The sequence below is a fragment of the Mycteria americana genome, chromosome 1 (assembly GCF_035582795.1).
Source record: "Mycteria americana isolate JAX WOST 10 ecotype Jacksonville Zoo and Gardens chromosome 1, USCA_MyAme_1.0, whole genome shotgun sequence".
Classification (NCBI taxonomy): domain Eukaryota; kingdom Metazoa; phylum Chordata; class Aves; order Ciconiiformes; family Ciconiidae; genus Mycteria; species Mycteria americana.
This window is the reverse complement of record NC_134365.1, coordinates 39,473,699-39,489,523: the sequence shown is the minus strand read 5'-3', so window position 1 is coordinate 39,489,523 and position 15,825 is coordinate 39,473,699. Positions and strand designations below refer to the sequence as shown.

The window sequence follows — 15,825 nt, the reverse complement described above, 5'->3', positions numbered from 1 at the left end:
TGAGAGCAATGGCAAATTCTGCTTTTTGTACGTGGCCCAAGGAGGTGCTCCTCAGCGGGTATCTAGCACACGGCATTGATGAGGTTGGGCCACTGCACGAGTAAAACCTCAGTGAAATTGTCAGTAGGTAGTGGCTTGACATAGTGCTCAGGATGGTGTTGAGAAAACCTTTGCCAAGATACTTCAATTGTGTTCATGTACAGCAGCAAACCATTACTGCAGAATGACCACTCGCAGTCTTTGTTAGAAGGTGTCATTTTTTTCCTGACCTCTCATTTCTCAGTTTTGGCTTTCCTTTTTCAAACATTACCAACCTTCCTTTGCAAAATTTTCCTTTCCCCCCGTTAAATTTTTCCACCTAATGCTACAAGAAAGTAGCATTATAGTTGTAGAAACCAATATTTTTTTGTACACCGGTAAAACACTAGCTGCTCTGTCAAAGCGCTCTTAAAATTCAGAGTTATATTCATTCATAAAACCCTTTCCATTGACGAGATGAGGCAGCAGACCTCAGCTCTTGAAATGCACGTGTTCATGGTGCATCAGTGTTTCTGAAGGAATTAGCTATGCAGGATTACAGCTGCCATGGGCAAATGCATAGTTAGCTAACCAGTTTACCACTGGAGGACATGGGTTTTCCAATGCACTTAGCTTGCTATAAAATCTTTAATGAAACCAGATAAAAATTCTTTCCGAATTGCAGCTACAAAGAGAACCAAGAAATAAGAAGATCTACAGCCTTTCAAAGATCCCATTTTCAGACCTGGTTTGCTATCACAGTTGCAAACAAAACCACAGGGTACAGCAGAGATCATGGCAGTACGTGACATGAAATATGTAAAACTCTACAAGTGGAAATGCTGAAAATTATGCTTTACATTGCTATGACAGTTCTTAAACACTGTTATTTAGAGCTGGCCAAGCACTGCGGTGATTTCATTGAGGTATAATGGTCTTTACAACCATTCTTCTAAACGTAGTGACTGATCTAACAGAATGGTTTTATAAAGTGTATCGAGTCATTGGAGGCCCAATGGCCTCAACTCAGCTGTGTGTCCAGCCCATTTACAAGCTGCTGTGTTTTAAGTTGCATCTTTCTTTCTTCAGGTTTTGAGGAACTGTGAATGACTCTTCAGCTACTGCTAATTTGATGTTGCTACTTGGGATAAGACGCTACAAGTCTCCTTTCAGAGAAGGCTGCATTTGACCACTATGATTTTGGCATTTGAATGACATATTAATACCTCTCATTATCACTCAGGAGCTCATATGGATTAATAGAATTATTTCAGCATGTTTAAGAGATAAGCATTCTTTGATAGTCAGACTATGCAGATAGAGCATGAGAGCATCTCCTTACAATATACTCTGCGGTAAAATTCATGTAGAGTCTCAGCTGATTCTGTGTCTGGTCCAGGTCTGAGTCCAACTAATGGAAATGAAAAAATTACTTGTGTGGTGATGGGATTAGATGTTAACACATCTCTGAGCACACTGGTACTGGAATTGCCATGGAGATTTCTGCTCTCCCTGGGTGGGGAAGGCAGCTGGCACCTCAGCGTGACTCTGCTTGGTGGCATCACAGCACTTCAGCAAGCAACCAGGAATATGCCAAAGAGCCACTCTTAGGTCCAGTATGTACTAAATAACCCAAAGACTCATTTCTCACTGTATTGCTGAAATGAAACATCTAGTTTAATGGGGCTGCAGTCAACCAGCACATTTAATTTCTTTGTGTGTGGGGTTTCTTTATTTGGGTCCCTGTTACCAGTCACGGGAGAGAAGCTTTGCAGAAGGCAGGTTTGGGAGGATGGTTTTGGCTACACCAGTCTTACCTTTGCTGTCTGTCACCTCTGAGATAGAAGATGGATAAAAGCAATTGTGCCTAAGTGGGATATGCTGCTACCTCACGCTAGCTCAACTGTTTGAAAGAAAAGAAATACTGAGTACACAAACAAATCTGAATTCATTAAAATTGCCCTTACTAGCATGTAGCCACCTCAACAGAAAGTTCACCGGCAAAGGCTGTGAGGTGGCAGCAACCACAACCCCAGCTTTGCAGTCAGTGGCTCAAAGCAGTTGCCCGTGTACACCCAGGCAGGAGTGCGGGGGTGCCCCGAGGCGTCCCAGCTAGCACCGGTGGGCTGGCAGACGTGCCACAGGGTCAGCAGGAGGCCCGAGAGGCTCCGAGATGGCCTAAGGCCACCCATCCTTTCCTGCTCCCGTAGGTCCAGCATCACATTCGCCAGCCCTGCGTGGGTGGCTGCGGTGACAGTCACACTCTGATGCCTCTTGACTGCGACAGGACCCGAAAATCAGACTGCTGAAGTGCACTGCAGAGATGTTTCCATATCGCAGAAGCATCTACAGTCTTCAGCACTGTTTCTGCCTTCCTTCCCCCGACCCAGCGAGGCAGTGCAAGGGCTATTACCCGAGACCACTGAGCAGGTTTTATTTGCCTATAGAAAATAAAAAGGCAAAGGCTGCACTGCCATGTGTAACAGCCATGGCGCGATTGAATTAAAATGCAACAGCAGCTAAATAATTATCACTTTACTCCATTAGTCCACATTCATAAAGCAGAGTTATCAGCACTCAGTGACTTCCAACAATTATTTTAAATGTTTTTTAAATGTGGTAATGGGGAAAATTTATGGAGTGTTTCTAAAGCCACTTGCTTCTGAAGGACTTATTCATCAACTGTTCATTTATCCCTGTATTAACATTTGCAAGTCAGCTTTTAAGGAAATTTTGCATATTTCCACTCATAATAAATAGCATTTTAAAATATGAACTGCTAATGACTAAATGTTGTTTAGAAGGGAGAAGCATTTTGGGTAGTCATTCAAGAAAAATGCCTGTGTCAAAACAGAAAGTGCGCTCCCTTTTTGGGAGAAACTGGAAAAAAGATTTCACTTTTTAATGCTAGGGACGGATTCAAACGCAAGTGGCCATGGGCAAGCCGACTTTTGTCTATTTGGTTATTCTCAAAACACCAGCACGATGAGAGTTTCTGATCCATAAGAACTATACTGTGTCATTGCTGCTTTTAAAAACGTCCCTTCCACCGGTCTGTTACATGTTAAGAGCATCACAGTGATGACCTGTAGGAGACAGACATAGGTTCTCCAGCTCCATGCGTGGACATGGGAAATTAAATAGAGGTCAATAGGAGAGTAAGGTCCGAGGCTGCCTGCGATGCATTACTTACTATTGCTGCTCCTGGGCCAAGAAAAGTGGGTGACGGCGTCACAGCTCCTCTCTGCTGACTACGGCATTAGAGGCAGGTGCTGACTGCTCAGGAAGCACTTTGGAGTATGCTCAATGCCCAAGTATCTGAAAGTGCACGGACTGCGTTATTGGCTCATTCTCTCTGGTGAATATCCCTAATGAACCAGTGAACTGTTTGCAAATGCCCATAAATGAGAATGCATTAGAATAATAGCAGTTTAGCAGGCAGCACGGGTGCGTAGAGGACTCATCCCCAGCCACGTGGGGAGGGTGGAAGAACAAACACTGCAGTACTAAATTTCAAGTCAATTCTAAGAGATTTTCTTGACCATTTTTTTCTTCAAAAAGGCCAAAAGGAGGTGGTAACTAGCAATTATGAACTGTAAGAGAGCTCAAAATGAATGCACAGAAACTTTCACAGGTCCAGGTGACAAGACCCACGTTCTTCAGAGCAGCTGGAGGACGCCTGCTGGTTCAGGCACACAAAATCTCTTCACGTTCCTTTAAAATTATCATAGGATAATTAATTAACTAAAGTAATTAAAGATATTTTTGTTGTGTGTTCTATAAAGGCCCAGGCCAAAGAACTGGCTTAAAACTGTGTGCTTTAAAGAGGCAACATCAGAGAAATTCACACAGTATACAGCACCAAAACACTCATGGGGACAGAGAGTTAGAGAGAAAGCCTCCACTGGTGCCTTCTTGTACCCCTTATAAGCCACAGCCTCAGTCCTGCTCTTCTTTCCTGGTGCAAGAAGCATGTAATGCTAGGCTGTACCCCAAATCAGCGACTGTCAAATAGCTCTACTGCTGCCAAAACCCAGCGTCCTGTTAACTGGGAGGGGGACAGGAAAACTTGCAGAAGGATCAGAGGCAGCTTGCTCCCATAGCAAGCAGCCAACAGCCTGGCAGAAAGGAAAGCATTTCAGGGAAGGTGACAGAGATGGCCTTTCCTTTCATTTGAAACCCTCCCAAGAGAATGAATAATAAACATTTGCTGCTCCCTCATCCCTCTCTCACAGTAAAAAAAATATCACAGGGCAGTTCTCCTTATTGCCTTGCCACTAACCTGATGCTACTTGTGCCAGACATGGCTAATGATGCTTTCTGATGATCCTGAGCACATGGGAAAAGCAGTTACTCAAAGAAACAGAAAAAAAAAAATCAAATCACAGGACTCAAACCAATTCAGGGTGATTCTTGCTAGTTATTAAGCAGCTAATATTAAGCAAAATGCTGTATGTACACAGAGGCACTGAGAAGCTGTAAACAGTGCTGAAATTCTGGCTTCACAGTCAAGCATGTTGCCGGTTCACAAGGTCCACTTATTCTGCACTGCTCGCCACAAAAATTGCTGCTTTCTTCTTAATGACAAGTATGCACAGGCAATTTTTTTTCTTCACTCATCTATATACGGCACTCCCTTTAATTAACCAGCACACCGAATGGGGAACACTTGCACTTTGATGAGTGCAAAGTCAACAGAAATTGTATTGGTTAATTAGACACAAAGATATCGCTCAGTAGTGTATTTTGACCTACTGATGTTTGAGAGGACAATTCTGAGTCACGGCGTCACAAGGTTCATGCTGTTACTTTCCTCTTCCTGTCTCTGGAGGAGACAACTGATAGGGAGTTAGGGATTACGGGTGGGTGCTCTTTCCAGACCTTGAGCCCTACCCCCCTGGTGAAGGACTCGGACGTGTCTCACCTTTAACAGCCTTCATCCTGTATTTGTTATCTTTTTTGTTATCTTTCCTCAAACTGTCCTTGAGCAGGTAGAGGGAAGCAATAGCCACTCTTCCTTCTGGAACAGGGGACATATAAACATGTTTTAAACATCTACCGCATTTCATTTGAGCAGCAAAGCTACAATGACTGATTTAATTGTCTTTTTTCTTTTTTTCTCCTTCGGTATTTTCATTTCAGCTAAAACATTCCAAGTGACTATTTTAAAAGTGATAGAGGAATTTGTCATCTCATTTCTGCACTGAGCAAACAAGGAGATGTTGGTTTGGCAACTTCAAGTCGTGCCTGCTCAGATTTTCTGGCTCAAATGCTGTTTTTATTCTATAAGCCAACAAACCTCTAGCTGGGTTGACATACACTGCAATATTGCATTACTCTAAGGTCAATGGAAATCATTCAATTACCTCTCATAAAATATGGAATTTGCATTTTTGAAAAACAACACTGCCATATGAAGCACACTGCAACTGTCTATAAATACAGTAATGTACCCAAATGAGTTTTTCTTCATTCACGGTAGAATCAGATCTATTCTCTCTCTATTCTTAATGCACCAACGCTATTGATCAAAATCTCACAATAAAACATCCAGGAGAAATTTTGTCTCGGCTACTCTCAAGGTCTGGATTCCAACACGGACTATTGTTTGTGTACTACTAGTGTTATTTATACCACAATAGAAAACTTCAATTATATTCAGCCATCCTGTTACACCTGCTGCAGTGCAGAATCCCTATGGCTTTGTCCACACTTGAATAAACATATAGCTGTTAACTTGATGCAGCACCTCAAGAAGCTGTTAATTGTAGGCCGTGCTCAGCATCTGTTCAGATAAAGCAGTTTGGTCCAGGTCCCGCTGAAAGCATTTTTGTCACCATTTTTCAGCAGAGATAAAAGCTGTGTTCTCTGGTGGTAGTTTTCATAGTATCAGTGCTTCATTCTTTCTGCAAAATGCACATCTAAAAATGGATTGCTCCATTATGAAGGATTGGAGTAGTAATGCACAGTAATAAATCTCTTATCCCATTCACAGCATAGAAATAATTAAACAGGCTTAAACTCAGCTAGAGGAACATGACTAACTTCTGCGTAACTGAAAATTTAGAGGTAAAATGTTTAGAAGAGCGACTGTTGTATGAACTTGTCCTATTTTACGGTAGAAAGTGATACGCATTTGGACCAGCCTATGCTTTTCTTTATCTGACTATTGTCAGCCCCACACGCAAGCAACACACTGTAATGCCAGTGTGGCCTCTGTGCCTGGGTGGTAAGGAGAAAATTAGGAGTATTATTTCAAATAAAATGTGATGGAGTCCCCGAAGCTAATCCAGCATGGAAGGAATGTCCTTCTGGCCAAACACAGACACAAACAACAGTGTTGGAAACAATGCAACAGCTTTGTTTCTGCAAAGAGCCAGTGACTACTGCAGTATTCATGGAATATTCTCGTTAGCCTGTATGCTAGCTATTACTTAAAAAACAATTAATGAAGTTTTGTGGTGCAGTAAAGCAGCTGGTGGCTGTAAGGAGCACTGCCATAGCGTGGAAAGCCCTCCCCACACACATGTTCTGCTTCAGGAGCCGGGCATGCCTCAGCCAGCATCCTCAAGGATGCACACTTGGTACTGCTTCGTTGGTACGGACACACCGGCAGCCCGCAACAACATCTCTGAGCACAACAAGCAGGAAAGAAAAAATGAAAGGGAACTGCAGCACAGCACTACATGGACATTTAACAGGAAGAGAGACACTCAGGGTGACAGAGTCTACACCTTGAAGATTTATTTGCACTTGGTATAAATAAGTGACTCAAAAAAAAAAAAAAAATGCCCGATTCACTGAATGCTGAACTAGCTTCAAAAGTAAGAGCCGAGTGGCTTTTAGTGATGGCTATAGCAAAAGGTAAATACCGATAATGTTTTTCTTATGTCCTACCTTTTCAGAACTATTTCTAATTTTGTGATCAAATACTTAATCCTTGATGCCATGTACCCCTAATTCTAAAGCTTTCTGGTTATAAGCATCATGTGTAAGCACATAGGTAGGCACTGGATTTGCCGTTAGCTGGTCTGCCAGGCTCCTGGGGCACATGTTGAGCACGCATTGCAGAGCTCTTGGGAGCGGGGCCCGTGCTCTACCAGCTTGCAGGCACCAGCTGAAGGGCTGCTAATGATACATCCTATCCCAGAGATGATGTTCTGTAGATACGAGCCTCTATCTTACTCTGCTATTTATCTCTTACTCTTATCTATGTCTGGTTTGAACTGTTCTGCTTTCCAGAGTAATGAATACTCACAGGTCAGGAGAGAGATCTCCTCTTCTGTTGGGGCATTCAGAGATGAAGGTTCAAGTCCCAGCTCCATTGCATATCCGGCATTTAGTATCTAAATAAAAGCATTTAAACAAAGCAGAACAGCTCTAATAAAGCACCTGGAGGGAGACTCACCTCAGACTAATGTACAGTCTCATTAGGCCACTGAAACTTAATTTCCTGGTCCAAGTCAAGCAAAAAAACAAAACCAGACTCGAGCTCTACAAGATGAAGGTGATGCTCTCACTACTGGCTGCAATCTCTTTTTTGGAAATTAATAGAAACATGAAGTGCTGTGGAGAAATTAAGCATTATTGTAACACATGCCAATGTGAACCCACAGAAAATAATTAAGAGTTGTATTTCATTTTCACTCCTGCTCACTGTTTCGGACTTCCAATGATTGTTCTGGATTTTTAGCATTTTCCAGCAGAAACACTAAGACAGAAAAATACCACATCTGTTCTAGCATTCAAAGAGTCTTTGTGTAATTAAACATGGGATATATTTTCCTTTAATTTGTACAATTAATAATTTTCCACATGAGAGGAAACAGAAAATATGCTACTATTTGAAAAAAAAAAAAAAGAGAAATAAAAATCATGTAATTAAATGTGGTAAATGACCCCATGACAATGGTATGTCAGCCATCGGCAATACTGCGAAATAACTGGCTTTTCTTTCACTAGCACCGACACCGGGCTGGTAGCCACTCTCCTTGCTCACGAGGGCACGGCCAGGAAAGGGCTACATTTCATTCTCAAATTTTCTCTTGTAGCTGTCAACATTAGTTAACCATTTAAAAATAATATTTTATCTCCATGTTTTTTCTTTTTTGACAAGGCACTAAAACCCAGCCCTTTTTTCTCTGAAGGCTGCCATTAAATCAGCAGCAGGATCCTGACTGGGCAGATGCTACGGTACCTCTTGTCAGTGACATCTGAATGAGAGGCTGAGCCCAGCATTCATAATTCACTTACACGTGCACTTTGATAAATTCCTATCAAGCAGCTCTCTTTTTGGGGGCTCCACGGAGAGTTATTCTTAATATCCTATTCCCAAAGGATTTTGTATTACTGGTACGGTGTAGCTCCTTTGCTGGTGATTTGTGGCTAGCTTGTAATCTGGATGGATCAAGGAACGCTGGGTCTCACAGCTCCCTACAGGCATATACATGAATTTATTAACCACAGCCATATACCTATATTTATTAAAGCCCTGAAAGCTCCACAGCAGCCTCACATAATCTCACTGTTTCTCCTCCAGCTGCCTCTCTTCTGCCAGTAACTCACTTCCAAATTCAGGATGCTTCCTCCTTCTTAAAAGATAATCCTTATTGTCAAGTTGGTGCTGCACAGCTGATAAAGCGGCCCAGATCATAAGAACTGAGCCAGATAACCTCTGCAGGGACAGAAAGCTTGTGTCTAGCTTGTGCAGTTCCTATAACTATTCTGAGGCTAAAGCAAATTATTTATGAAGGGTGAGATAATATGAAAATACGACTCTCAAAAGTAACTGACATGACAGTGTCATAGAGGATGCTAGGTCCTTTTGTTACCCATTAATAAGCATCTTGTGTATTAATGGCCTCTGTGGCCACGCTGAGATGTAATTTGGTTAAAGACCCACCAAAGTTAAACCAAAATAGGTATATATTAATGCTTGTCAATATAAATTGAGACTTTAAAAATTATAAAAACTTGGGATTTTTTCCTACCTAGAGAAATTAACAGGATTATGCACAAGGTAGATCAGAGCAGACTTAGGCTCTCAGTTGTTCCCTAGAATAAATATCAGCAAGGAACTGGCTCTGAAAGTTCAAGCTGAGCCCTCACAGCCAGGAAACCACAATTCAGGCAGCAGAGCTGTAAAAACTGCAAATAAAGGCTCATTTTGGCCGCAACGATGCAACGTAACCTCTTTGCCATTAGAGAAGGAAACTTCTCTCTGAAGCTTGCGATGCAGGCCCTGCCAGCGAGGGTAACCACCGAACAGCCTGCTTTTCCCATCCATTATAGCAATGCTGATGTTCCTGAGTGAAAGGAGGAGAGCGCCTGTAAACCTGTAATCAAACCAGCCTTTGTGTTTGTCCCATTCAGTTCCTAGCTGAATTGCATTCAATTGTTGCCACTGGTTACACCAGTACGAACTGTTTCAAAATGAATTTCAGTTCTCAGAAAAGAATTTAAACTTCAGATAGATTTTCTTCCCATTGACTTTTAACATTACATGAACATAGTGAGAGGTTTTTTGCATTGGCAGCTAGACACGGGGTTTTTTTTTTTTAATGAATAATTTATGCATATTCTAATATTTGCCATATCATAGTGGACTTCCACAATAAGAGGATACGTTTGAAGCCTGAAAAAAGCTCCTCATTGCCTGCTTGTACATGAAAATCACCCATTCAGTTTTTGATAGCTGAGAGCACTCCAGCATGGCATGTTTATGACATTCTCTGTAGCTGTATATGTTTTGGTTCTTCTAGAAGCATCACACACATGTTAATAAATACAGAACTGGTCCATAATAAATACAGAGCAGTTCACTAGTGCATATTCAAAAATATCTTTTCCTTTTTGGAAATCCTCAAGGCTCAAGATGTTCTAGTTGGTCCTTTCCAGTTCAGGTGTGTTGGGGGGCAGTGGTGGCACCCCTTGCCTTGGTCATTTTCTGACAAAGGGATGATACTTAGAGCATCACTCTATGACTGAGAAAAAGATAGCATTGTCAAACTGACTTTTTTTTTGTTAACCACTACAGTTTCAACAAAATTTCATTTTACTCAGCACCGTAAGAGTCATCCTTGACAAGCTGTTCATACAAAAAAAAATTGTCACTATCTTAGTAAATTCATTGGCATTTTGATGCCTTAAATCCAGGCTGCTTCTGCAAGGCAAAACTTGTAGTTGAAACCAGGTTCTGGCAAAAATAGCAAGTTCTGATAAGTTCTTAAACAAACTGAGCATTAGCACGTCCACGTGGCAGGACAACTTCAGACTGCATTTGTAATTTTAGTTTTGAAGTGTAGACAAGTGCTATTTTTCCTTTCCTTTTTTTCCTTAGGTACATATCTAACTCTAAAAATTGTAGCCAAAGTGCAGTTTCCTTCAGCAGTTCTTCAGCTGTAATGTTTGGGCAGATTAGCACTGAGTTTTATTACATTTAGACCCCCAGCAAGCATATAAGAGCCCAGTTTCCAGAAGTATGAGAATAAAATCATTCTTAGGCTATACCATCTTCAAAAGCTCTTCCAGTAAGTAAATTTTGTTTCAGTTTCATTCTGAAGCTGTTTTCCAGAGAGAGATGTTGCTCCCTGCATTGTACATGGTAGGAGAAACCAACCCATGAATTAATCTCTTGATTTAGGTGAAGTTCAGAAAAACAAGGTGGCTCAGAGAGACATCCTATCAGACAAGAAAACTCTGTTGATCTGCCGTGAAAGCCTGGATGCCACGTACCTTTGCTGTGGAAGTAGCAGCGTTAGGGAACATTGTAAAGGACCACCAGGGCATACCAACAGTTCTGGGCTCAAAGAGACGGAGCCAGCATAAGAATGACAAATTTGGATCCTGTGGAGCAAAAGGATCCCTCTGCAGGGGAGCAGCGAAGTAGATCATGTACAAACAGTGCTGATCTGAACAGGAGGCTGCAAAGAACCCGTGCAGGAGGGCAGTGGGCAAACAGGCTGCTCTGAGCATCGTGGATGAAGCCATTGAGGAGCACTGGTTAACAGCTTAACTTGTTCCGCTTAAGCAGACAGTCTAAAATAGCAAGGAGAGCTGGGCGAGTTAGAAAATCAGAATCTACTTTGACTCACCAAACTAGTCCTTCTGGGATGAGTCCTTCACTTCTAAATGAAGATCTCTTTGACCGAGAAGGAACAAACTCCTTCAGGCCATTGGGAAGCTAACGATGAAACTGTACGGGAAATGGAGAAGCCTGCCCAGGACCACGGCTGGGAGCAGGTGGAGAAGTATGAGCCAGTCCCCATCTGTGCCTCATCTTTGGTTTCCCCAACACCTGGGTCCAATACTTGCCGCTCTGCTTTTTTTCATTAACCAGACCCTAAGACAACATTCCTTTACAACTCCAATACAATGTGATGTACGTGGTACTATCCTAGGACAGAACATGCTCCTCAGTGAGACAATAAAGGCATTCGGGAGACTGTTTCAGCTTTTTTTGGTCTGGTGCTGGTACGAGCCGTCGGCACCAAGTACGTAAGCGACCGCAGCGTTTGGTCCCCAGACGAGCATCCTGCCACAGCCAGTGCTGAGGAGGTATTAAGATGTGTGGGCTAGAGAAAAGCCCTGTTCTGAGGGCACCTGAGGGCCAGGATAAAGGCTCTAATTAAAAACAAAAACAAACCAAAAATCCCTGCAAGACTGAAAATGCAAAACTGGTTAAAAGTGAGATAAAACAAGCTTCAGCCAGACATCCAAATGATGCCATCTCTCACAGCAGCGGCTGAAAAGAACGGCAGTCTGCAAAGATGCGTTTTGGTCTGCGTTCGTGCCCGCACTGCGCTTGAAGGCTTTCTTTCCACCTCTCCTGCTGCCTGCAATGAAAAGGAAGCCTCCAGCTCCAGCCATCGCAGCTCAGACACTGCAGTATGGTGGATAGATCAGTCAAAGCACTAATCACTTGATTTTAAGTGTTAACACAAGTACAGAGATTTACTGGAATGGGCAGGGTTTTTTTGGGTTTGGGGGCTTTTTTGTTTGTTTCTATCCACACATCTGTATAACACAATTTATTCCAAATAAAATTATTCTTTTCTTTGGCTTTTGTTGAATCCTACCCCAAATAGCATCTGACACAGCAGCAGTGTTTATTTCGGTACTTGCAGTGCAAGCCTGTCCCCAGGCCTGCCAAAACAACCTCAATGAGCTTGTGAGCTCCTGAAGCTGCTGTTGGCTTACACACACGTCCAGTGACAAGTGCTGGGCAATTACCTTCCCCAGTTGTTCTTATAATTATGGTGCAGGTTGTAGTTCATGAGAGTTGCATACAGGTTGTTTTATATTACTACAGTTTTCTTCCTTTCAGTCAATGTCTTTCCAGAATGGAAACCCCAGTTCTGCAGCATAACAGAATATTACGGTTGGACTTGGGGGCTTGTTGGGTTTTTTTTGTTTGTTTTATGGTCAAATTCTGAAACAATACTTGATGGGATTTTGTCAGCCCATTAAAAAAAAAGCTCTCAGTAGCCATAGTAACGTAGAATAGAAATATAAATTAAAAATGTACACCCCCCCCTTTTTTTTTTAAACCCTAGACCTGAAAAGCAAACCAGTGTATTGTTACCCAAACATCTCGATTTTAGCATTCAGGTAAGAAATTAGTGCACTCATTAAGAGGAAGATAAACACTGCTGACACATCAGTTTGCTCACCAGAACCTGATACCTAGTTTTGTTAGGTCTCTCGTGTTAAGGGCCACCATTCCCATTACAGCTGCCTGCTGAAAGCCTGGGAGAAGGGAAATCATTAGCAAGGTAGAAAGAAAATATGGAATTATGCTATGACATCTGCTTTTTCAACCATGTCACTCAGCCAGCGGGGCCCAGGGGTTTATTCCACCCCTTGCAGCAGTGCCAAGCCACCCAGACCATACCACCACCACACACCTGGCTGCAGGAGCAGCATTGCACTGGTGACCACCTACCCGCACAAACTTTGCCGAGCTTTATGGTACGAAAGTGAATTTTAGAAGTGACTTGTAAAAGATTGAAAAGGAACTTTGAAGCGAGCCAGTCATAACAGAAAGCGTCAGTATCTTGTCAAGAAAAATAACATTACACGATCGATTTCAAAGCTATTCTTCAAATACCTGTAATTTCTTATCTGCCAAGGAATCTTGCCGGCCCCCCCCCCGCCAGGTTGTGTGGCATTCGTTAATGAGCTTACAGCGCCATCTCCTGGAAGAAAAGAAGTTGCTGGAATTGCTCCTGAAATTTAATTTTCATTTACCTGTGCTCATACAGCCAGCTAGTACACTGGATTCTGCCATAACAGTGCAACAAGGTGAAGTAACTGCATGGGCAAAACACTCTGTATTAACCTTTTTTTTCCCCTTAGTAGACATACTGTAAACTGTTGTAATGAATAGAGGGAAAGAATGAAAAAGTTGATTTTAGCTATACCCTAACCCTTTGAGAAGAAACATTTATGCTCCATTTTCAAAAGGCAACAGCAGATTCACAATCATAGAACCAGCACCAGGAGAGCACAGACCTGCTCAAACAGATCTGGCCATTCGTTGATCCAAAGAGAAATTAAAGGGTTTCTGGTTCAAGTCAGAGGGTCTAAAACCAGAGGGTCCGAAAGGCTTATACTACAATGACATTAAAATACCACTGACAAATTATTTTAGATTTACGTTTGATTTCTTTAGAAAAACACTGAGAAATTCAGAGTAATAAAACTACTCTCATGTAAAAATGCTCGTCAGAATTAATTTTAACTTTTTAAAAGAAAATATTACTATATGGTTTTATTTAACACTTAGCATTGGAAAAGATATCAAAGAATTATCTTTTTTTTTCAGATGACTGAAATAACTTCCACAAATGCAATACTGATTACTTGCATCCAGGAGGAACCGTAGCTTCAAAAAATTAAAAACACTGAAAGATTGAAAAAACAGAAACACTCACCCATTCTCAGATACATACACACAGATATCTAGTAGAGATTTTAGTGTATTAAATTAGAGAGCCGCCTGAAAGAACAGAACGCATTAATCAAGAATTACTAGCAAGCAGGTATTTTAATCCTGCAGCTATATATGATGTTAATACTCCTAGGCACTTTGTTATAGTCATGGTGCATTCTGAAAACTTCATTATGTGGCACACAACGTACTTTATCATCTGGGGTTACTACTGAAGTTATGAAGAAACAATAGTTGTTTCCAAGAGTATTAACATTTGTGTATTATCCCATTGAGTGGGATTGTACCCAACATGCTTGTTACCACATCCAACTCTACAATTGTCAGAGGACAACAAAAAATACAGCTACAGGATTAAAATCCTTCAGTTATTTAAAACAACTTTTCTTTCATTAAAAGGTTTCAGGGCTTGGTATTTAAGGCTCTTTCTGAAAAAGAAGCAAAAAAAAAAAGGAAAAATTATAGTTATTTTTATGATCTAATCAATGTAATGTAATAGTCTCGGGGCATTATGTGTCCCTCTGGAAAAATCGTAGTGTCTGCAATCACTAAAACTTTACTCAAACCCTGTCAGATGGGTAAGTTGGGGCTACAGGAACACGTTGCACACAATGCTGCATCTTGCTTTTGAGCACAAAAATAACCTTCAGCACTGTGCTGTATTTCCCAACATATGATAGTGTATTTACCAATACCGCCAGGAAGAAACATTTGGGTTTTATTTTAACAAAGGCCATTGATGAGCAATGAGCAACAAAGACAGATTTCACTGTGAATCAACTCTTCTTCAGCCACACGATCAACCAGTTGTAAGAACAGATTTATCAAAGATGCTTCTGATGCTGTTCTCAGATACTGTACTTTTAATAAACCTACTTACACTACTTTGTCAAAGAAATATCTGGTCTGCAAAATGGAGTGCATTAACTATGACATCTTTGTAGTCAAACATACTATTCTGTATGCAGTCCTCCGACATTTCCCAGGGCTTCTCTGTTTCTGTAACATTAGCTTTGTCAGAAACAAATTCTGTTTTCATTGCTATAGGCTGAACTCTGGATAAAACTACAGAAAAGTATTCAAGATTTAATCAAGGCAAGCAAGTCTGGGTTTTGTAGTGACATAAAGCAAACAAGCATTCACAATAAAAGATGTCATCTGTTTACAATCCTAAAGTGCATGTGTTAGAACATTTCTCTTGTAAACAACCAGTACAGCAGCACAGAAAAAACATGGTGACATTTAAGGCTAACTTTGCAAATAAATACTTAAATCTTGTATTACATTCTTTGCCTTTTCAAAGCACTATCCAGAGAGATTGCTCCTTGATGTGTTGAAGTATTAGCTGTAGTCTACAACAGCAGCAGGTCACTTTCTGAGAAGAGAGAAGTGGTCTCCTTCAAAGCCGATTTAAACAGGTTGCTAAATAATTTTTTTTTTTTTTAAAGTATAAGCATTCTTGATTTCAAATCACTTTTATCCACTCGGCCATGTTAAAACTCAAATAAAGGAGATAAACACAGAATAAATGTTCTCCCACTTGCTCTTTACCGCTTCCAAAGGCAGGTGGTAGGAGGAACATCTGACTCGATTCCTGCAGAATGTTTTAGCTGATCCTGGGAACTGTGCATTGTGGTTGCTTGCTTTACTTCATTAGTTGACATAGCAGCATTTTAAAGTTTCCTTTGTTGGAAATAAATTTCATTTATTGGAATGATTAGAAGTATTATTAACTCTTAGTTTCAGCTATTAAATGCTGTCAGAGGAATTATTTAAAATTGTATTATTTGAGGTGAACTCTCCAAAAGGAGACCAGTGAAGCAAGCCAATTTTTAGGATGAACCTTCCCTTGAAAA

The 15,825-nt window shown here is 41.2% G+C and overlaps 1 long non-coding RNA gene across 1 annotated transcript; it reads right to left on the bottom strand.

Annotated features, from left to right (window-relative positions):
- Positions 1–696: 696 nt before the first annotated feature.
- LOC142404613 (uncharacterized) lies at positions 697–7,531 on the bottom strand. The gene is made up of 4 exons (XR_012773913.1): positions 7,277–7,531; positions 4,774–5,038; positions 3,212–3,336; positions 697–2,459 (listed from the first exon to the last, which is right to left on the bottom strand). It is a non-coding gene; the product is annotated as an uncharacterized LOC142404613 (long non-coding RNA).
- Between the last annotated feature and the right edge of the window lie 8,294 nt (positions 7,532–15,825).